The sequence below is a fragment of the Eubalaena glacialis genome, chromosome 19 (assembly GCF_028564815.1).
Source record: "Eubalaena glacialis isolate mEubGla1 chromosome 19, mEubGla1.1.hap2.+ XY, whole genome shotgun sequence".
NCBI classification, from domain to species: Eukaryota; Metazoa; Chordata; class Mammalia; order Artiodactyla; family Balaenidae; genus Eubalaena; species Eubalaena glacialis.
The window spans coordinates 54,652,126-54,675,653 of record NC_083734.1 but is presented as its reverse complement, the minus strand read 5'-3'; the positions used below and the strand labels follow the sequence as shown (position 1 = coordinate 54,675,653).

The window sequence follows — 23,528 nt, the reverse complement described above, 5'->3', positions numbered from 1 at the left end:
ATCCTTCAAGACTGAGATCAGAGGGCCCTCTGGGAGGTCTTTCTGAGCACTCCGGAATGACCTGGGTCTCCCCTCCTGCCCCCTTCAGCACCATGGATGTATTGTAATCCTAAGTCAACCATGGCTTTCAGCTTTAAATCCCCAGCACCTAGTCCATTGCCTGGCACACAACACAGGTTCAATAATTGTTCAGTGAGAATCTCTAACTCAGTGAGGAGTACAAAGGAGAAGGGTCAGGCCCAGAAAACTGCCTAAGGTCACAGCCAGTGAGCAGTGGGGCTGAGATTCAGCCTTGCTCATATCTTAAGATTCTGGTCTCTACTCCAGTATTTTCCTCAGTGCAGTGGGAGGACGATTGCACCAGAACCACTTGGGGGGGGTGGTTAAATATGCAGCTTCACAGGCCTCACCTTAGACCCACATGGATCTGTATTTTAAACAAGCTACCATGGTGATTCTTATGAACAGAGTTGGAGAATCAACCCGCCATGCCTCGCTGCCTGCCTGAAAGGCCTTTTAAGTTCATCATATTTTTTTCTTTTTTTGGCCGCACCGCGTGGCGTCTTAGTTCCCTTAGGAGGGATTGAACCCGCTCCCCCTGCATTAGAAGTGCAGAATCTTAACCACTGGACCACCAGGGAAGTCCCATTCATCACATTTTTTTTAAGGCCAAGTCAGTAGCTATCTGCTTGGTGATTAGCAGCCCTTCTCCATTACATTTTCATTGAAAAGCAATCATTTGTTGAGTCTTGAAGCTTTTCCCTTTTAGAGTCCACTGTTAGGATGCAAATTCTACTTGCAAAATCAACACAGGGAGAAGGATGTAAGGAGGGGCTTCAGGAGGAAGCAAAGCAGCCCTGTGTGGTTGGAAGTAGCTGGGAGTGGAGGGCAGGCAAGTATCGCATACAAATAGGACCCTAAGGAAACGTGCCCTTTGTTATTATTTTTTATTCTCCAATTTTAGCGTGCATCAGAATCACCTGGAGGGGGAATTTCCTGGCGATCCAGTGGTTAAGACTTTGCCTTCCAGTGCAGGGGGTGCGGGTTCGATCCCTGGTTAGAGAGCTAAGATCCCACATGCTTTGTGGCCAAAAAACCAAAACATAAAACAGAAGCAATATTGTAACAAATTCAGTAAAGACTAAAAAAAAAAAAAAAAAAAAAGAATCACCTGGAGGGCTTATTAAGCTGCAGATACCTACCCCCACCCCCGAGTTTCTGATTCAGCAGATCTGGCAGTGGGGTCCAAGAAGTTGCATTTCTATCAAGCTCCCAGGTGATGCTGATACTGTTGCTGGTCCAAAAAGCACACTTTGGGAACCACTGAGCTAATTCAACCTTTGTGCCCAATGCAGTCATTTAGTCTGCAATATCTATGGAGATGAGGATGTGATCAGCCTGTCTTTCTGCTTAAACCAGATGTGGCATCTTGTTACATTTCAAGCTAGAGTTTCTATGGATAACTCTCATGATTCTTCCTTGAATGGAACCAAAATTCACCTCCAAACCTTCCACACACTTATCCCAGGCTTGCCTCCTACATTCTCACAGATGTGTCCAGCCAGGTCTTCTCCATCTGTCCTTAACTACTTGACTTTTTTTTTTTTTTTAGAAATTAAAAAAAATATATTTGTTTGTCTGCGCCAGGTCTTTGTTGCAGCATGCAAACTCTTAGCTGCAGCATGTGGGATCTAGTTCCCTGACCAGGGATTGAACCCAGGCTCCCTGCATTGGGAGTGCAGAGCCTTAGCCGCTGGACCACCAGGAAAGTCCCTTGACCTTTTAACTTAAGAGCTACACTTAATATTTAATCCTCTTACATGTAATTCTGTGGGGTTTGCCCATTTTTATAGATTATAACCCATACCTTAGTTATGAGGTGGTAGTGGCAGGGCTGATAAAGGGATAACAGACCCCAAATATGCACTGACCCATTTTACAACTTTGCCTGGGGGCTGCTCATACTTTGTTCAGCCCAAATAGCCACTGATAAGTGACACTGCAGTCTCCACACTCATGGCCATCATATACCTCAATGTTTCTGCATCAGCCCTAATTTCAAGTATTCTTTCTGTTGCTACAGGCCCACATGCCAAACCATGAGTCCAATTTTTGGTTCAGAAACTATGGTCAATATAAGTGCTGCCTTTTCTCCAGGTGTTTACAGTGTAAGATAATAGGAGAGGACAATTATTTTGCCTGGTTTAAGCTGAGCGAGGGGGACAGTAAAAAGAACAAGATGGAGAAAAGTTGAGAGGTTACAGTCACAAATTCAACATCAAGGACCAATATTAAATCATGTAATTTTGGTTCAGTTTTCCAAAAAGCGAAGTTCTGCTTATTGCAATGATGGGTCCACCCAGGTATCTGGATTTCTCATTGATTTAGCAGTCTACTTAGTGGACGCTGAATATTTTAGAGATGTTATTATTTTGAGCTCTCTCCTGGAGCATGTGATGATACCTTTATCTTTGAGAAATACAAAGGATGCAGGTTTCTCCGAAGTCAAGAACTAAATTAATGTAAATAAAACGTTGAGTGGAAAAGGCAGAAGCCTCTATGTCAGCTCCGGCTGACTTCAGAGTTTTGTAAGTGATGAGGGTTTTCGGGAGGGGAAATACCCAGCACAGACAGACATTTGAAGATGATTTTAGAGCGTGGTTTGTGACTCTGACTACCGGAGAGCTTAAAATATGGCAGTAAGAAGAAAGGAGGGCGCCGAGCTCATGGGACCCCGGAGGGAAACGAGAAAGGGGAATTTGTTGTGTCTCTTTCATCCACAGACGTTTCAAAGCAAGACACTCGCGGTAACAAAATTGCACTGCGAAAGTAACGTGTCATCTGCTCTTCAAGACGGGGACACGTAGACAGGGAATGGTCTCCAACACGAGCAACTTTCAAGTAGCACCGCTGAGCCTCCACCGCACAAAGGGGAAAGCTGGCCTGCTTCCACCATACTTCACGAAAATGGAGAGAAATCTTGGTTTCAATATCTTCTCGTGACTTGAACCGAAAGTTAAAAAGGGACTTTTAAATTGCACATCGCTCCTGACCTTATCCACGATTAATGACTAGTGTGTATGGAAGAGGAGCGGCGGGATGGAGGACCACTACCGTGTGCAGAGCGCCGGGAAGGAACCGTGGGCGGTGGGAGCCGGAGCGCCCGGGTTCGGCCCAACAGCTGTTTGCGCGGTGGGGGCGGGATGCTCGCGCTCCGGGGACAGGGATGACTCCCGGGGGCTGTTTCGCAGCGAGGCTTGTTTGGTTCGCAGAGGGCGCGCAGGGGCAGGCTGAGAGGCGGGCAGCGAGCAGGATGCTCCCTGGCCCGGGCCGGCGCGTGTACGTGTGTGTGCACGGTGGGGAGGTGCAGGGCGTGTGCACGGCACGGGCGGGACGCGCGCCCGGGCCGGCTCCGGGTTCCGCCGCATAGAAGGCCAGCGCCGCCGGGTGAAAATACAGCGCAAAACGCTGGCTCGGGAGCCGCAGGGGGCCGGCTGGGGGAACCGAGCGGGCGCACAGAGCCGGGTCCTCGCCCCGCGGTTGAGCGCGCTAATGCGGACTAGCAGCAACCTAAGACAAGGAATGACGCCACGCGAGTTTCCACGCACCCCAAGCAGAGCGCGAGCCCTCGGGACTCGCGCGCACCCGCCAGCACCCTGGCGCGCTCCCCGCGCGGTCTGGGGAACGACACTGCTGGCGGGTATTAAGGGGGGAAGGGGGCGTGGCTTAGCTGGAAGTAGCCAATGGGCCGGGGAGGGGCGCGCGGGGGCGGAGCTCGGGTTTAGAGTGCCGATTGGCCAGTTGGCCCTCCGGTATGCAGATACGGTGGAGTCACGTGCCAGGGGCCGGGACGACTTCCTGTTGGAGGCCAAGGCGGGGCGGGGAAGGGGGCGCGAGCGCCCCGTCTGGCTGGAGCGGGGGGAGGGGGGGTTCTTGTCAGTTAGAGCAACAAGATGGCCGCGGTGGCAGCTCCGCACCTCAGCGCGACGGCCCCGGGAGCCGCAGCCGCCGCCGCCGGCCCTGCCGCCCCGCAGCCCTGAGCGCCGCCCCGGCCGCCCCCACCGCCCCTGACAGGGCCGTCCCTGCGCCTGCCGCGCTCCTGCCGCCGCCGCAGCGGGCCCGCCCGAGCCGGAGGCAGCGGAGCCGGCCGAAAGCAGAGCGCCGAGCGCAGCCGCCGCCACCTCGGATCCCGGGCCGCGCCGGAGCTGCCGTCCCGCCCGCTGGTGCGAGGAGGAGGGCGCGTCGCGGCGTCGCCGGGGCCGGACCTGGACCCGCTGGGACGCGTCGCCGCCCACCCGCCCGCGCCGCCGCCGCCGCTCGCGCCGGGACCTGAGCCCGCGGCGCCGGCGCTGAGCGGGCCCCCGCCGCCCGAGCGCCCCGCAGGCCCCGGGGCGGCTGCCCGAGTTGTTTCTGCCGCCGCCGCCAGGCCCGCGCCGCCGGAGCCCCGCCGAGGAGCCTCCGCCGCCGCCGGGGACGGATCCCAGGTGAGCGCGGGCCGGGCCTCCGAACCACCGCAGTCGGCGGAGCTGTTGGCGTCGCCTTTGTTCGGCCGGGGCCGGAGCGCGAGGGGTCGCGGGTCCCGGCGGGAAGGGTGAGCGGCGCAGGGCGGCGGGAGGAGCTGCCGGCTGCGCGGGGCCGGGTGCGGGCGCGCGCGGGGAGAGAGGCTCGCGGTGCCCTGCGCGATCGGCACGGTCGGCGCGGCCACACGGCGGTTGCGTGTGTGGTGTCTGGAAACGATGCGGTTGGTGGAATTGGCTCCCCCGAGCAGTCACCCACGGGCTTTGCATTTCTGATGGCATGCATGAACCCTAGCGTTTTCGGTGTGGGGCCTCCCGCGCCGTTGTTTGGGGGAGAGCAGGCGCGGGCGTGCCTAGGCGAGCGTGGAGGAGCCCCTTGGCCTCCCACGGGTCTGGAATCAGGTGGGCTGCTCGCCGCGCTGCAGGCTGCAGGGCGATGCGCACGGGGGACGGGAGCCGACCCGCACTTGTCCCGCTCTTGGAGCGCGGAACCCGAGCGCCTCGGGGCCACCCCCGCTCGAGCGACGCCTCGTCTGCACCTTTGCCTGGTGGATGAGATTCATTAATAGATTCGTGCCTATTAAATGTGCAGATGCGGATACAGGGGTTCCCTGCGCGTTAACTCGGTGGAGAACCTTTCGCTTGCAGGTTACACGCAGCTTTGGGAATCTCACGGAAGATGCAGGATTGCTGCCTCCACGTCGCGGGGCGGGGGAGGAGGAGCCGCAGATCCTGGCTGCACCTCTTGCGGTGTAAGACGCTCGACAGCCTCAGGGATTCTGTGCAAAATGAGTGCAACTGTCTCGAACCTTTGCCTCTGTCAGATTGAACCTCCATTTGAGTGGTCTGCTCGGTTATGTCTAGGCGTGAACTGCAGATTCTGAACTCAAAATGGTGCTCTGTAGATGTCCAACTTAAGCGTCTTTAAGGAGTTGCAAGTTGGAGGCGTCTGGCTGGTTTAATCCATTGTGTTGCTGAGGTTCGGGTTTTCTCCTGTATCCGGTGTTCACGTGGATGTGCTGCGGTGTAGGTGGTCAGTTTGATGATCACTGTGTAGAGGCTGCTACGTCTCTGAACGTAATTTGACCCCGCAGGAGGCTTATTTTATGCAAGTTATTTCCTACATTTGGAATTGAGTAACTATGGGGATGAGTTGAGGCACTGGAAATGTGGCTTGAGTGATCTTCGAAGACAGTGGTGGCCAGTCTGAAATGTGTAGGGGGTGCGACAATTCTACGCATGGATTCCAGACTTCTTTCAATACTACGTGAAGGAATAAAGGATAAAACGTAGCCCCAGGCCAGATGAACTTGGTTGGCAGAGGGCACCTTGAAGAAATTTACATTATTCCAGAACCACGGAAGGTGGTGAAGGTCTTTGAACACCTTTCAGTGTGGCACTCCTAGGATGCTTTGTTGGGGGAAATGATGCAAAATGAGGTTTTCAAAACGACTAGCCCAGTTGTATTATCCGAATTCATTTTATTATTGGTGTTCACAGATGATAATCGTCTGAATAGTTGTTACTTTGTTCTAAGTCTTTCATACTTCTTGTCCAAATCAAAGACCTTATTGTCTGGTACCTCTGATGTACTATTAAGGTATGAAATTAAAGTTGACACTGAGGCTGTCATAAGACTTAATCCTAACTACTTTATTTTGGATTCTGGCATTTAAATATTTTAGTAGTAACCTGGGGTACACGTAAAAGTTGACTTTAGGTTTTCCTCCTTACAATGTTTATTGTTGTTCTTTTTCAAGTGGCATGTGTTTTAACACTTTGACAAGGATTATTTTGTAACAGGTTTGTGTTTATACTTAGTTGGCTCAGGAATTTGGGAACAAATAGTTGCCTTAGAGTGCTGATTCTGAGGGAAAGTGGAGCAAATTGTTTCATTTGACTCTCAATGATTAAAATATAACTAAACCATGGGGGGAATATAGGAAACTTTAAATTACAGTATTTCTCACCACCACCACCTTTTTGTTAAACAGCCGGCTTTACTGAGATAAATTTGTGCTTTTCCAAATGCTGTCATCTGGCTCGCTTCCAAAACCAAGCTGGAGGAGGAGGAGGTCAGGGCTGGAAAGGCGGCAGCCTTTTTCCTTAGTGAAGAGAGCTTTCAGTTAGAAAGAAATGGAAGATAAAATTCCTACAGTACTGGCTGGGAATGGGTTGTTTGCATTACTTCCCAAACTCCAAGTGGGGTGATAAGGTCCTGAATGTAAACTTACTATTGCTTGACTCATGAAAGTGATGCTAATTTTAAACTTAAAAAAAGAGGGAGTACGAGTGAAAGTTAGTCTGTTTCTCTGTTATTTGATTTGAGCATATAGAATGTCTTTGACATGTGTAACTTCTTTAACAACTTAACATTTTAAGGCTTAGAGCCATTTTAAAGACTATTTTATGGGGGGTATTTTTGGCCTTCCCCAGTAGGAATTAGATCCATGAGATTGCATGCTTATGTTTTCCATGATATGGACCTCTCAGTCAGGGTTTATTGTGTAAAGGTGTTATCTGAGAAGATTTTGTAAGAAAGAAAATAGATTGGCTGTGAAGTCTGAGGCTGTTCCACGTATCAGAATAGCATATGAGTTAGTTAAGATTTGGGGATGGAGCAAGCAAAGATTACTTAGCCAGAGCAACTGAAGCCTGTGTGGAAAGCATGAGAAATGGAGAGGTGACAAGGGACTATGACAAGGGACAGATTTATAGAAAGCCTTGGAACAAGGGTAGGCTGAGGGAGCAGGAGGTGGAGCCCTGAGGAGGCAGTGCCTGGAAAGTTGTAAGTGGGGAAGAACCAGGTAACTTTGTTTTTGTTTGTTTGTTTTGCTTTTCTTTTTCTGTGATTAAAACTGTTTTGGCTTCTTACTCCTGATTTTGAGACAATCAGGTGGGTTTTTACCTTTTATTCCAGCTTTATTTCAGGGGCTCTTCTGTTTTATTTATTTATTTATTTATTAGATGAGCTGTAAGGAAATCTTTTCAAAGAGTATTGGTGTCGTGGTCTATTTCGTATGATAACTGGCTTCACGGTGAAGGTGACTGGATTTTATTTGCTTAATTAAGACAGTTAACATCTTAATTTTGTTTGAAGATGTCATAGATTTAAGTAGAGGGAGCGGAGTATCAAGTGAAAACTGGCCTTTTTTTTTTTTTTTTTTTAGGACATTTTACAGATTTTCTTTCTTTAAGCCAGTCTGATCATGACTATCTACATTTTTACAAATTAGCTTTTATTATTTTTAAAATTTTTATTGGAGTATACTTGATTTACAATGTGTTAGTTTCTGCTGCACAGCAAAGTGAATCAGTTATATATACGTATATATATGTGTGTGTATATATCTATATATGTGTATCTATATATGTATCTCCACTCTTAGATTCTTTTCCCAGATAGGTCATTACAGAGTATTGAGTAGATCAAATTAGCTTTTAAATAATTGTGCATTCATGAGAACATTCTTTACTTTGCAAAATAATATACAATAAGCTTTAAGATGTTTTCAATCATAAACATTCAGCTTATACACAACTCTTCAGGAACATAATTACTTAAAAATATAAAGGTTCCTTGTTGTCAGAAATAACTATAAAAGCTTACGTAGAGAATGTATGTGTGACATTGAAACCAAAAAATCCTTGCCCAGTGAACTTGTTTGAATAACTTGATTAAAATAATCCTGTAACTTTTCTCTTGTGCAAATTATGTATTTGAACTGTAACTTATTTAATGAAAAGTAAAATAGTTATTTTTTAATTCTCCAACTGGAATGTGACAAGGATTTGCGTGTTAAAAACATGGTGAAAATTCATACCCTTTGTGCTATTTTTGGAGTTTTACTAAAAATGAATTCTTTTCTTGGCCACACATGCTTTCAGAGAATGAAGAAGCTATTGCAGGGATGGAGAGCTGTTTGTTAAGAATGCATTCTTCCTCTGTAGCCCTAAAAGACTATAGAGCTGTGTGCAGAGCTAGACAATCTGGGCATCCAGCCATAAAACATCCCTGCTGTAGCACAGATAGTTGTTCGCACCCTCCTGAGCCCTCCATGGCTGCAAACCACAACAGAAGGAATGGCCTTGGGAAAGCAGCGTTCGCTGCTATTTTGAACTCTTAATATTCTGCATGGCTCTCTGAGTTCCAGCTCCGCATTGGGACTTTGGTTTTCTAAGATGTAGTAATGGTTAAGGGTAGTCAAGAATACAGCTTCTGAAATATGTCTCTTCTAGGCCAGTGGATTTCAATATTTGCTGTGGGAAATGAGGAGCAGCGGGTTGTCTGCCTCAGGGTCTCCCTCTCCTTGTTTGCCTCTTTGTTGCAATACTTCTATCCTGTTGGGGAACGACCTGCCTGAAGACACATCACCTGGCCACTGGGCCCTGTGTACAGGGCCCAAAGGAGAGAGTCCTGTGGAGTCTGTCCTCCAGAGAAGAGAGCCTGTGGGCTGGATAGGTCCCACGTGGCTTGGATCCAACTCTACTTCCTCATAGACCTTTTTTTTTTCATAAACCTTTTTTGACACAAAGTTTTTAAAAAATTTTTGTACAAAAATATGAAAATGGAAGAGTGTGCAGACATGTCAGCTCATCTTTGTTATAAGGTTACAGCATTTTCTGTGAACACCCATCTACTCGTATAAATCCAGATGATCCCCTGTGATCCTCTAGAATACAAACACCTGAACAGCTTGTTCTCTTCAATCTAAAGACCTTCTCTGTTTTCCTTCTTTAGAATGTTTTAGAAATTATTACACTGTTCTATTTTGTAATGCCTTTCCTCTGAAGGCCTGAAGTGCAAACCTACAATATCACAATATCAAGTCAAATTATTCTCAGCAGCGGGATAACCCCTGTCTGTGGCTGAGTCTTTTACTAACACACAGGCTGGCTAGTGCCAAACGTGGTTAGTGCCGAGGTGGTTATTGGGCGTATGTGTTTTGCCAGATTCACTTTATGTGTATAGTCTAGCTTTTTAAGGATAAGATTTCTCACAACTAAAATCAGTTGCTTGGGTTGAGTCTGGCAAAGGCACTGTTTATTTTTTATTACCAAAGATAATTTGTTTTTAATTTTTCTTTTAATAAACGAATAAGATAGCAACCAGGAATTAAAGTTAAGGTCTGAAGCTGGGAAATGGCAGCAGAGGCAAAACTTATCACCTTCCCAGCCATTGGGGCTGTGAAAAGATGTTAACATCAGGAATTGGGGGAGTGGGGTAGAATTACTCCTTTGATTGCATTATGTTTTCTCACACTATATATGAAATGCACAGGGGGAGGGGAAAGTGTGTAGGAAGGGAATTTACAGCAATAGGCTTTATTCTTCAGGAGGCTGATGGTTTTTTTTTGTTTGTTTTTTTAAAGATATGGCAATTTATTATTTATTTTTATTTATTTATGGCTGTGTTGGGTCTTCGCTTCTGTGCGAGGGATTTCTCTAGTTGTGGCAAGCGGGGGCCACTCGTCATCGCGGTGCACGGGCTTCTCACTATCGCGGCCTCTCTTGTTGCGGAGCACAGGCTCCAGACGCGCAGGCTCAGCAATTGTGGCTCACGGGCCTAGTCGCTCCGCGGCATGTGGGATCTTCCCAGACCAGGGCTCGAACCCGTGTCCCCTGCATTGGCAGGCAGATTCTCAACCACTGCGCCACCAGGGAAGCCCCGAGGCTGATGTTTTAAATGAGGTTTTGGGGGTAGGTGAGGGAAGCAGGTGTTGGCTGTGTGGAAGCAAGTACATTTGAGTCACTGAGGACAGTGGAGAATTGTGTGTGCATGTTTGGGGGTTAGGAAGCATCCTCTCAGGTCGCCAGATCTCAGTTCAAAAATAATCTTCAAATAGGTACAGCTAACATTTGAGCATCTACTATGTGATAGTGTGCCAAGGACGTGAGTGTTAACTATCTTACTTAATCCTCACAACACTCCCAGAAAATGGTTGCTTTAATTCTATTTTACAAAGGAAAGGGAGGACAGAGAAGGATATAAAAGATCCTACAGCTTGTAGGAAGTGAAGCCAGAATTTACACTCAGATAGTCCACTTCAAAGCCCTCACACATGGATAAATAACTTGGATTATTTGAATAAGTTTTTAATTAGTCTCTCTTCCTCTGGTCTGTGTCCCACCGATGCACTGTATGTATGTTTTCCATTCCTCAGCAGCAGCTTGTAAGGTAGGTAGTATATTGTGTTCATTTTCTAGATTAGGAAGCTGAGGCTGATGGAAGTTGAATAGTTTGCCCGAAGTTAGAGCCTTAATAACGTGTCTAGGTCCTCTGATGCCAGAGTCTGAGCCACTTTCTAAAGCCCAAGCCTGATCATGTCGTTCCTTCCTTTACTCTACAAAAATTTAATACCTTCTCTGTTCAGTGGCCACAGTGAAGATTGACTTCTCCCTGCCCTCCATGAGGTGTCCTTAGTGAGGGAGACAGGTACCAAACAAGTAAAAACAAACAAAGCAAAAAACTGAGATACCAATTAAATGTCATGAAGCTTCCTTAAGTTCACAGCAATCCATGTTGGTATATAATTATGCAGCCGTGTTCCGCATCTCCCCTCTTGAAGCTGCATGTTAGCACGTGGGATGCTTAGAGAAGTCCAGCAGCAGAAGAAACGTTTACCTTCGTTAGCCCAGTCAGCCTTTCCCAGACTTACATGACCACCAAACACTGTTTTCCCTTGATACTACCTTGTAGTGTAGTTCAGTGGAACAGACTTGGGAATGTGAAAAGAGAGTGCCCAGTCATTCGAAAGAGGGAGGGGACCCATGGGTCGCAGTGGTCAGGCAGAACTTCACTTGAAATGGGCCCTGGAAGATTGATAGATAGCATTTGGCTGGATGGAAGGGATATTCTACAAGGAGACGAATGGGCAAGCCATGTTTGGGGAACATTTTGGCAAGTACCTAACCATAGCAGCTGGAACTCAGTATTTTTATTGAGTAAGTGAACACCGAGACCTAGCTGTAAGTGGAGTTTTCATGTTGGCAGTAAGGTTTAGAAGGGGCTATATGGGTAGAATCTCCATTCTTTGGCTGGTTAGGAACTTTTGATGGTTGTTGATGGGCATGACATTGAACCAAGTGGTAGATTAGAAACTTGCATGGAGCTGATATACAGTGGATGGTTGGAGCGGAGATCAGAAGCATGAAAACCATGGGTGTTGTGGTTGTCTGTGTCAGGCAATGCGAGCGTGGACAAGCATAATGGTAGGGGCACACTGAAACGGTGTTAGGAAAAATCAGCAGGACAAAACAATACCGAATGATTGGTGTGGGCTGTTGGAAAGAAAGAATTCTAAGAGGTCAGACACACCGTGCTCGCTGCTCTTTCTGGGATGTTCCAGAGAGGCTTTAAATTAAGTAAATAAAGAAGCTAATGTTAAACTGTGTGATTAAATACATAAGTGAGTCCTTTTAAAACGCTGATCGGGGAAAGATGGCACATAATATATAGCAGTTTTAGGAGAGTTTATTGTTTGAGGTTCTGGGGTGGAGATTTGACTCACAAGCATAAATCCCAGTATGTAATGAGCCATGTAATAATAGGGTTCTGCTGTTAATTATGGTGAGTACTCCCAACGAAATTGAATTTTCTTAGTACTATCCCTGTAAAAAAAAAAAAAAAATCTTAACTCAGACTTTATATAACAGTCCCAGATAATATTGTAAACTTCATGGATATGGAATATTGACAAAAGAAAGGGAGAAAACAAATCTTAAGTATTTCCAGAAAATATGAGATCAGATTATAACGTAAGTAGTATACCAGTGTTCATGGTGGCTGTGTTGAAGTTACTAGAACTTTTTAACAGTTAGGTGAATTTACTAGAAGTGATAATATGTCCTTTATTAACAAAGAAAAAAATTAAAGCAACAAAATAGACTTTTTTCTTTTTTTACTCCTCTAGAATGGGGTGGGGAAGCTTTAAAACAGACAAAAATATTATTTATTTGCCACACTCAGGTGATGAATAAGAACTTTAGCCACCGTTGTACCTTTGTATGTATTATGGTTTTTGCATTTAATTGATGAACACTATTTATTCTCCCTGTTCATTTTGGACTCTACGCCCCAGCATAGCCACTTACAGATTAGTGCTTTGCAAAAAAGCCTTAATTATCATCATCATTTCTCTATTAGGTTTTGAGTTCCTTGATAGCAGGGATAATAATGTTTTTGTCTTTGTAATATCTGCAGTATTTTGTGGATACTAAGGTTGAAAAATTTCAATTTTGAGTCATCTGTTTCTTCAGAGATGTTGCTTCCACAAATGATCATAGGGGGAAGGGAAGAGATTGATAATGACAACTTTTCCTCTGCTTTTTTTTTTTTTTTTAGTCTTTTTAGGATAGTGACCCACCATATTTTCAGCTAGTCAGCCCAGCATGGGAGCACGGGATGCACCTGCAGGTGTGAGGAGAGTTATGCAATGAGTCCATCTTAACAGTCCTCGGTGGAATGCCTTGCACTGTATTTTCTGTGGGTACCTGTAGGAATGGGCAGTTCTCTTTTCAGGTCTCTGGGCATTGCCAGTAAGTGCCACCAACCAAATTATGAAGAAGTAATATGTGACATTTCTTAAGGACATTTGAACTTTAGGTATAATTCCTGGTTTGCCTTTCACAGATCAGGTGACTATCATTAGATACTAGCCATTGGAAAAATGAGTGTTATAACTAATAGGATCATTCTGGCCAATCCACAATGTCTGGTTAGCATATATTAAATGTATTTTTCTATACTCCTCTAGGGGGACTCTGGAAATCAGATCGAATTTTAAAAGGATGTTGTCAAAATTCTTTTTCTTAAAATCAATTTATGTTAACTATAATTTAAGTACTCTTTTAGCACAGTTATTAAATGTGGTTAATTAGTTTACACATATGCCTGTTTAGCCTTTGATGGCAGAATTTTGATTATGTAGATCCCATGGCCTAAGAAAATGGGGTTTTCTCTTTAGCTTGTGGTCTTCCAACTAAATCTCAAATTACTGGACATTGATTTCAGAATTCAGCCTTTAGGATTACTCAAAAGTTTTTCTTGCCTTTTATTTGTCTTTCCTGTAACTCTCCCCCTCTGCTTTTTTCATTTGCTCTTTTCATCTTTTTAGGGTTTTTTTTTTTAATATTTTCTCTCCTGAAACTTTGAACTTCAGAGATGGGAGTAAAGGCTTACCTTGAGACAATAGGATGAACAGTGTGCTTTCTTTCATTTCGATGTATTGTTGTTTTGCTAAGCCTATTTGCTCTGAAGATATAAAATCACAACTGGAGAAAGGATTGCAAACTTCATAATAGCTATAGTTTTTTGAGTGCTTGTCGTGTGCCAAGTACAGGGCACTTAATACATTACCTACTTTATTCTCATCAATAGATGTGGAAACCAGGGCACCTCAGAGAGGTCAGGGCTCCCTGATTGCTGGGACTGTGCTCCTGGCTGTTCAGTTGTTCCCCCTCATTCAGATGGACAGAGTGATTTTTATTACATTAAAGATCTAAGAGATCAGGACTTCCCTGGCAGTCCAGTGGTTAGGATTCCTCACTTCCACTGCAGGGGGCACGGGTTCCCTCCCTGGTTGGGGAACTAAGATCCCGCATGCTGCGCAGCATGGCTTGGGGCCCCAAATTTGATGTGTGGCATTTGGCTTCTTTTAATTTTAAAAATTTATCAAATGTTAACATAAATTACCTGTGTCGAATGGGTTCATAGCCCCAATACCAATAGTATCATTTTGGGCTCTAAAAGTACATTGGAAGAAAACTAACTTTGATGTGTTTATAAGAAACATTGTTTCTCTTGGAAAAACCTGATAGTGAATTCTTTTTTCTCCCTGATTTCTAACTCTGGCATCTAGAATGCAGCTGAGGCAGGAGCGTGTCTGTGAGACAAACATAGATCTCCTGAAATCTTATGGATTACTTTTTTTTCTGCCACAGCAGCAGGTTTTTCTTAAAACATTGTTTGAAATTTAACATTACTGAAAATTTTAAGCCTGCTTAAAGGGGTTCTAGTTTTTTTTTTTTTTTTTTTTTTTTTTTTAAACATCTTTATTGAAGTATAATTGCTTTACAATGGTGTGCTAGCTTCTGCTTTACAACAAAGTGAATCAGTTACACATATACATATGTTGCCATATCTCTTCCCTCTTGCATCTCCCTCCCTCCCACCCTCCCTATCCCACCCCTCTAGGTGGTCACAAAGCACCGAGCTGATCTCCCTGTGCTATGCGGCTGCTTCCCACTAGTTATCTATTTTACATTTGGTAGTGTATATATGTCCATGACACTCTCTCACCCTGTCACATCTCACCCCTCCCCCTCCCCATATCCTCAAGTCCATTCTCTAGTAGGTCTGTGTCTTTATTCCCATCTTGCCACTAGGTTCTTCATGACCTCTTTTTTTTTTTTTTTTTCCCTTAGATTCCATATATATGTGTTAGCATACTGTATTTGTTTTTCTCTTTCTGACTTACTTCACTCTGTATGACAGACTCTAACTCCATCCACCTCATTACAAACACCTCCATTTCATTTCTTTTTATGGCTGAGTAATATTCCATTGTATATATGTGCCACATCTTCTTTATCCATTCATCCGATGATGGACACCTAGGTTGCTTCCATGTCCTGGCTATTGTAAACAGAGCTGCAATGAATATTTTGGTACATGACTCTTTCTGAATTATGGTTTTCTCAGGGTATATGCCCAGTAGTGGGATTGCTGGGTCATATGGTAGTTCTATTTTTAGTTTTTTAAGGAACCTCCATACTGTTCTCCATAGTGGCTGTATCAATTTACATTCCCACCAACAGTGCAAGAGTGTTCCCTTTTCTCCACACCCTCTCCAGCATTTATTGTTTCTAGATTTTTTGATGATGGCCATTCTGACCGGTGTGAGATGATACCTCATTGTAGTTTTGATTTGCATTTCTCTAATGATTAATGATGTTGAGCATTCTTTCATGTGTCTGTTGGCAATCTGTATCTCTTCTTTGGAGAAATGTCTATTTAGGTCTTCTGCCCATTTTTGGATTGGGTTGTTTGTGTTTTTGTTATTGAGCTGCATGAGCTGCTTGTAAATCTTGGAGATTAATCCTTTGTCCGTTGCTTCATTTGCAAATATTTTCTCCCATTCTGAGGGTTGTCTTTTGGTCTTGTTTATGGTTTCCTTTGCTGTGCAAAAGCTTTTAAGTTTCATTAGGTCCCATTTGTTTATTTGTGTTTTTATTTCCATTTCTCTAGGACCTGGGTCAAAAAGGATCTTGCTGTGACTTATGTCATACAGTGTTCTGCCTATGTTTTCCTCTAAGAGTTTGATAGTGTCTGGCCTTACACTTAGGTCTTTAATCCATTTTGAGTTTATTTTTGTGTATGGTGTTAGGGAGTGTTCTAATTTCATACTTTTACATGTACCTGTCCAATTTTCCCAGCACCACTTATTGAAGAGGCTGTCTTTTCTCCACTGTATATGCTTGCCTCCTTTATCAAAGATAAGGTGACCATATGTGCGTGGGCTTATCTCTGGGCTTTCTATCCTGTTCCATTGATCTATATTTCTGTTTTGGTGCCAGTACCAAACTGTCTTGATTACTGTAGCTTTGTAATATAGTCTGAAGTCAGGGAGCCTGATTCCTCCAGCTCCATTTTTCGTTCTCAAGATTGCTTTGGCTATTCGGGGTCTTTTGTGTTTCCATACAAATTGTGAAATTTTTTGTTCTAGTTCTGTGAAAAATGCCAGTGGTAGTTTGATAGGGATTGCATTGAATCTGTAGATTGCTTTGGGTAGCAGAGTCATTTTCACAATGTTTATTCTTCCAATCCAAGAACATGGTATATCTCTCCATCTATTTGTATCATCTTTAATTTCTTTCATCAGTGTCCTATAATTTTCTGCATACAGGTCTTTTGTCTCCTTAGGTAGGTTTATTCCTAGGTATTTTATTCTTTTTGTTGCAATGGTAAACGGGAGTGTTTTCTTAATTTCACTTTCAGATTTTTCATCATTAGTATACAGGAATGCAAGAGATTTCTGTGCATTAATTTTGTATCCTGCTACTTTACCAAATTCATTGATTAGCTCTAGTAGTTTTCTGGTAGCATCTTTTGGATTCTCTATGTATAGTATCATGTCATCTGCAAACAGTGACAGCTTTACTTCTTCTTTTCTGATTTGGATTCCTTTTATTTCTTTTTCGTCTCTGATTGCTGTGGCTAACACTTCCAAAACTATGTTGAATAATAGTGGTGAGAGTGGGCAACCTTGTCTTGTTCCTGATCTTAGTGGAAATGGTTTCAGTTTTTCACCATTGAGGACAATGTTGGCTGTGGGTTTGTCATATACGGCCTTTATTATGTTGAGGAAAGTTCCCTCTATGCCTACTTTCTGCAGGACTTTTATCATAAATGGGTGTTGAATTTTGTCGAAAGCTTTCTCTGCATCTATTGAGATGATCATATGGTTTTTCTCCTTCAATTTGTTAATATGATGTATCACGTTGATTGATTTGCGTATATTGAAGAATCCTTGCATTCCTGGAATAAACCCCACTTGATCATGGTGTATGATCCTTTTAATGTGCTGTTGGATTCTGTTTGCTAGTATTTTGTTGAGGATTTTTGCATCTATGTTCATCAGTGATATTGGCCTGTAGTTTTCTTTCTTTGTGATATCTTTGCCTGGTTTTGGTATCAGGGTGATGGTGGCCTCGTAGAATGAGTTGGGGAGTGTTCCTCCCTCTGCAATATTTTGGAAGAGTTTGAGAAGGATAGGTGTTAGCTCTTCTCTAAATGTTTGATAGAATTCGCCTGTGAAGCCATCTGGTCCTGGGCTTTTGTGTGTTGGAAGATTTTTAATCACAGTTTCAATTTCAGCGCTTGTGATTGGTCTGTTCATATTTTCTATTTCTTCCTGGTTCAGTCTCGGCAGGTTGTGCATTTCTAAGAATCTGTCCATTTCTTCCAGGTTGTCCATTTTATTGGCATAGAGTTGCTTGTAGTAATCTCTCATGATCGTTTGTATTTCTGCAGTGTCAGTGGTTACTTCTCCTTTTTCATTTCTAATTCTATTAATTTGAGTCTTCTCCCTTTTTCTCTTGATGAGTCTGGCTAATGGTTTATCAATTTTGTTTATCTTCTCAAAGAACCAGCTTTTAGTTTCATTGATTTTTGCTATTGTTTCCTTCATTTCTTTTTCATTTATTTCTGATCTGATCTTTATGATTTCTTTCCTTCTGCTAGCTTTGGGGTTTTTTTGTTCTTCTTTCTCTAATTGCTTTAGGTGCAAGGTTAGGTTGTTTATTCGAGATGTTTCCTGTTTCTTGATGTAGGCTTGTATTGCTATAAACTTCCCTCTTAGAACTGCTTTTGCTGCATCCCATAGGTTTTGGATCGTCGTGTCTCCATTGTCATTTGTTTCTAGGTATTTTTTGATTTCCCCTTTGATTTCTTCAGTGATCACTTCGTTATTAAGTAGTGTATTGTGTAGCCTCCATGTGTTTGTATTTTTTACAGATCTTTTCCTGTAATTGATATCTAGTCTCATAGCGTTGTGGTCGGAAAAGATACTTGATACGATTTCAATTTTTTTAAATTTACCAAGGCTTGATTTGTGACCCAAGATATGATCTATCCTGGAGAATGTTCCATGAGCACTTGAGAAAAATGTGTATTCTGTTGTTTTTGGGTGGAATGTCCTATAAATATCAATTAAGTCCATCTTGTTTAATGTATCATTTAAAGCTTGTGTTTCCTTATTTATTTTCATTTTGGATGATCTGTCCATTGGTGAAAGTGGGGTGTTAAAGTCCCCTACTATGATTGTGTTACTGTCGATTTCCCCTTTTATGGCTGTTAGTATTTGCCTTATGTATTGAGGTGCTCCTGTGTTGGGTGCATAAATATTTACAATTGTTATACCTTCCTCTTGGATCGATCCCTTGATCATTATATAGTGTTCGTCTTTGTCTCTTGTAATTGTCTTTATTTTAAAGTCTGTTTTGTCTGATATGAGAATTGCTACTCCAGCTTTCTTTTGATTTCCATTTGCATGGAATATCTTTTTCCATCCCCTCACTTTCAGTCTGTATGTGTCTCTAGGTCTGAAGTGGGTCTCTTGTAGACAGCATATATATGGGTCTTGTTTTTGTATCCATTCAGCCAGTCTGTGTCTTTTGGTGGGAGCATTTAATCCATTTACATTTAAGGTAATTATCGATATGTATGTTCCTATTCCCATTTTCTTAAATGTTTTGGGTTTGTTATTGTAGGTGTTTTCCTTCTCTTGTGTTTCTTGCCTAGAGAAGTTCCTTTAGCATTTGTTGTAAAGCTGGTTTGGTGGTGCTGAACTCTCTCAGCTTTTGCTTGTCTGTAAAGGTTTTAATTTCTCCATCAAATCTGAATGAGATCCTTGCTGGGTAGAGTAATCTTGGTTGTAGGTTTTTCTCCTTCATCACTTTAAGTATATCCTGCCACTCCCTTCTGGCTTGCAGCGTTTCTGCTGAAAGATCAGCTGTTAACCTTATGGGGATTCCCTTGTGTGTTATTTGTTGTTTTTCCCTTGCTGCTTTTAATATGTTTTCTTTATATTTAATTTTTGATAGTTTGATTAATATGTGTCTTGGTGTGTTTCTCCTTGGATTTATCCTGTATGGGACTCTCTGTGCTTCCAGGACTTGATTAACTATTTCCTTTCCCATATTAGGGAAGTTTTCAACTATAATCTCTTCAAATATTTTCTCAGTCCCTTTCTTTTTCTCTTCTTCTTCTGGGACCCCTATAATTCGAATGTTGGTGCGTTTAATGTTGTCCCAGAGGTCTCTGAGACTGTCCTCAGTTCTTTTCATTCTTTTTTCTTTATTCTGCTCTGCAGTAGTTATTTCCACCATTTTATCTTCCAGGTCACTTATCCGTTCTTCTGCCTCAGTTATTCTGCTATTGATCCCATCTAGAGTATTTTAAATTTCATTTATTGTGCTTGTCATCGTTTCTTGATTCCTCTTTAGTTCTTCTACGTCCTTGTTAAATGTTTCTTGCATTTTGTCTGTTCTATTTCCAAGACTTTGGATCATCCTTACTATCATTATTCTGAATTCTTTTTCAGGTAGACTACCTATTTCCTCTTCATTTGTTAGGTCTGGTGTGTTTTGACCCTGCTCCTTCATCTGCTGTGTGTTTTTCTGTCTTCTCATTTTGCTTATCTTACTGTGTTTGGGGTCTCCTTTTCACAGGCTGCAGGCTCGTAGTTCCCGTTGTTTTTGGTATCCGTCCCCAGTGGCTAAGGTTGGTTCAGTGGGTTGTGTAGGTTTCCCGGTGGAGGGAACTAGTGCCTGTGTTCTGGTGGATGAGGCTGGATGTTGTCTTTCTGGTGGGTTCGTCCACGTCTGGTGGTGTGTTTTGGGGTGTCTGTGGCCTTATTATGATTTTAGGCAGCCTCCCTGCTAATGGATGGGGCTGTGTTCCTCTCTTGCTAGTTGTTTGGCATAGGGTGTCCAGCACTGTAGCTTGCTGGTCGTTGAGTGAAGCTGGGTCTTGATGTTGAGATGGAGATCTGTGAGAGATTTTCGCCGTTTGGTATTACGTGGAGCTGGGAGGTCTCTTGTGGACCAGTGTCCTGAAGTTGGCTCTCCCACCTCAGAGGCACAGCCCTGATGCCTGGCTGGAGCACCAAGAGCCTTTCATCCACACGGCTCAGAATTAAAGGGAGAAAAAATGGAAAGAAAGAAAAAAAGAGGATAAAATAAAATAAAATAAAGCAATTATAATAAAAAATAAGAAAAAAATTATTAAGAGTAAATTTATTAAGAAAAAAAATTTTTTTAATTTTTAAAAATAGATTTATTAATTTTTTATACTAAAAATAAGAAAAAAATTATTTAGAAAAAATTTATTAAGAAAAAATTTTTTGGGCTACCCTGGTGGCGCAGTGGTTGAGAATCCGCCTGCTAATGCAGGGGACACGGGTTCGAGCCCTGGTCTGGGAGGATCCCACATGCCGCGGAGCAACTGCGCCCGTGAGCCACAACTACTGAGCCTGCGCGTCTGGAGCCTGTGCTCCGCAACAAGAGGGGCCGCGATAGTGAAGAGGCCTGCGCACCGCGATGAAGAGTGGCCCCCGCTTGCCGCAACTAGAGAAAGCCCTCGCACAGAAACGAAGACCCAACATAGCCAAAAATAAAAATAAATAAATAAATTAAAAAAAAAAAAAGAAAAAATTTTTTAATTTTTTAAAATAAAAAATATGAAAAAACTTATTAAAAATTTTTTTAAAAATAGAAAATAAGGAAAAAATTATTAAGAAAACATTTATTAGGGAAAAAAAAAATTTTTAAGCCAAAAAAAAAAAAAAAAAAAAACGGACGGACCTAACCCTAGGACTAACGGTGAGAGCAAAGCTATACAGACAAAATCTCACCCAGAAGCATACACATCTACACTCACAAAAAAAAGGAAAAGGGGAAAAGTTAATATATCCTGCTCCCAAAGTCCATCTCCTAAATTTGGGATGATTCGTTGTCTATTCAGGTATTCAACAGATGCAGGCACATCAAGTTGTTTGTGGAGCTTTAATCCGCTGCTTCTGAGGCTGCTGGGAGAGATTTCCCTTTCTCTTCTTTGTTCGTACAGCTCCCGGGGTTCAGCTTTGGATTTGGACCCGCCTCTGCATGTAGGTCCCCTGAGGGCGTCTGTTCCCCGCCCAGACAGAACGGGGTTAAAGGAGCAGCTGATTCGGGGGCTCTGGCTCAGTCAGGCCGGGGGGAGGGAGCGGTACGGAGGAGGCGGGGCGAGCCTGCGGCGGCAGAAGCCGGCGTGACGTTGCAGCAGCCTGAGGCGCGCCGTGCGCTCTCCCGGGGAAGTTGTCCCCAGATTACGGGAGCCTGGCCGTGGCGGGCTGCACAGGCTCCCGGGAGGGGCGGTGTGGAGAATGACCTGTGCTCGCCCACAGGCTGTTTGGTGGCGGCAGCAGCAGCCTTAGCGTCTCATGCCCGTCTCTGGGGTCCGCGCTGATAGCCGCGGCTCGCGCCCGTCTCTGGAGTTCGTTTAAGTGGCGCTCTGAATCCCCTCTCCTTGCACGCCGCGAAACAAAGAGGCAAGAAAAAGTCTCCTGCCTCTTCGGCAGCTGCAGACTTTTTCTCGTGCACCCTCCCGGCTAGTTGTGGTGCGCTAGACCCTTCAGGCTGTGTTCACGCAGCCAACCCCAGTCCTCTCCCTGGGATCCGACCTAAGCCCGCGCCTCAGCTCCCAGCCCCCGCCCGCCCCGGCGGGTGAGCAGACAAGCCTCTCGGGCTGGTGAGTGCTGCTCGGCGCCGAGCCTCTGTGCGGGAATCTCTCCGTTTTTCCCTCTGCGTCCCTGTTGCTGTGGGATCCACGCTGATAGCCGCGGCTCGCGCCCGTCTCTGGAGCTCGTTTAGGCGGCGCTCTGAATCCCCTCTCCTTGCGCGCCGCGAAACAAAGAGGCAAGAAAAATTCTCTTGCCTCTTTGGCAGCTGCAGTCTTTTTCCCGGACTCCCTCCCGGCTAGCACCGAAGCCCGAGCCCCAGCTCCCAGGCCCCGCCCGCCCCGGCGGCTGAGCAGACAAGCCTCTCGGGCTGGTGAGTGCTGGTCGGCACCGCTCCTCTGTGCGGGAATCTCCACTTTGCCCTCCGCACCAATGTGGGTGCGCTCTCCTCCGTGGCTCCGAAGCTTCCCCCCTCTGCTACCCGCAGTCTCTGCCCACGAAGGGGCTTCCTAGTGTGTGGAAACCTTTCCTCCTTCACAGCTCCCTCCCACCGGTGCAGGTCCCGTCCCTATTCTTTTGTCTCTGTTATTTCTTTTTTCTTTTGCCCTACCCAAGTACGTGGGGATTTTCTTGCCTTTTGGGAGGTCTGACGTCTTCTGCCAGCGTTCAGTGGGTGTTCTGTAGGAGCAGTTCCACGTGTAGATGTATTTCTCATGTATCTGTGGGGAGGAAGGTGATCTCCGCGTCTTACTCTTCCGCCATCTTGCCCCTCCCTCCCAGGATATCGGGGTTCTAGTTTTGATTCAAATTATAAAACGTAAGGCATTTTTATAGAAATCTGTGTCACTTTGACACTAGGATGCTTTAGTTATTAATGGGATAAGCTAGAAGTAAGCTGCCTTTGGGGTATATGAGCAGTATATGATAACTGTCTGTCTTCTGTCTAATTCAACTACTTCCTGCTACTTCCTGTTCAATCTCACATTTCAGTTGGAAAGCGATTTTCTCACTTAACCCATTTTTCTTCTGTATTGTGTCTTTCTTCCAGTTCTTCAACACAGAGAGTTTGAAGGAATGGAGTGTTGTAAACCCTAACAAGGTGAAGAGATTAAGATACCTGCTTTGGAATAAGCATATTCTCTTTTGTTTCTTCCTTTGGCTCTCTGGTTGGAGGGATAATGGTTTTGCTTGTTTACTTTCATGTCACAGTTTTCAGAAGAGATACATATTGAATTGACTGAGAATGGTAGAGAGGCATATGGGTAAAGAAAAACACAGGTGTGTGGGGGTAAGGATCTTGTTTTAGTAACATGGATAATTTAAGGATATTATAATTTTAGTAAATATATGTGCAGTAAGCCTGGCATTAATAAATCTGTATTGTAAAATGTCTGTTTATCTGGAGACCTGGGTCTCTTGATATCATTATCTTGTTATCATTAATGCCACAATTAGTCACAGGTTTGACATGTTATCATGTGATGACATTTGTTTCACACCCATGGCTTTATAGAGTGCTTGAATTGGCTTCTGTCCTTGCCAGATCAAATTCTAAATGTCCTAACATACCTAACAGAACACCAGTCTCTTTCCTGAAACCATCTCTAAGTTCACTGTGTAAACTTTCTCTTTTCTGTCTACACTTACGCCTTTGGTGACCTTATTCAGTCCTGTGACTTTAAATACCATACATACTCTGAAGACTCCTACGTTTTGTTTTGCCAGCCTGGGCTGCTCCCAAGACTCAGTATTTGCATAGCTAGTTGCCTTCTCCACATCTCCACATGACTGT

At 44.1% G+C, this 23,528-nt stretch overlaps 1 protein-coding gene across 1 annotated transcript in view; it reads left to right on the top strand.

The window, feature by feature from the left end:
• The first annotated feature begins 4,372 nt into the window (after nt 1-4,372).
• TNRC6C (trinucleotide repeat containing adaptor 6C) overlaps nt 4,373-23,528 on the top strand; it is a 141,081-nt gene continuing 121,925 nt past the window's right edge. The window contains exon 1 of the mRNA XM_061176813.1: nt 4,373-4,484. The gene's annotated coding sequence lies outside the window, so the exon portion shown is untranslated. The remainder of the gene's footprint in view (nt 4,485-23,528) is intronic.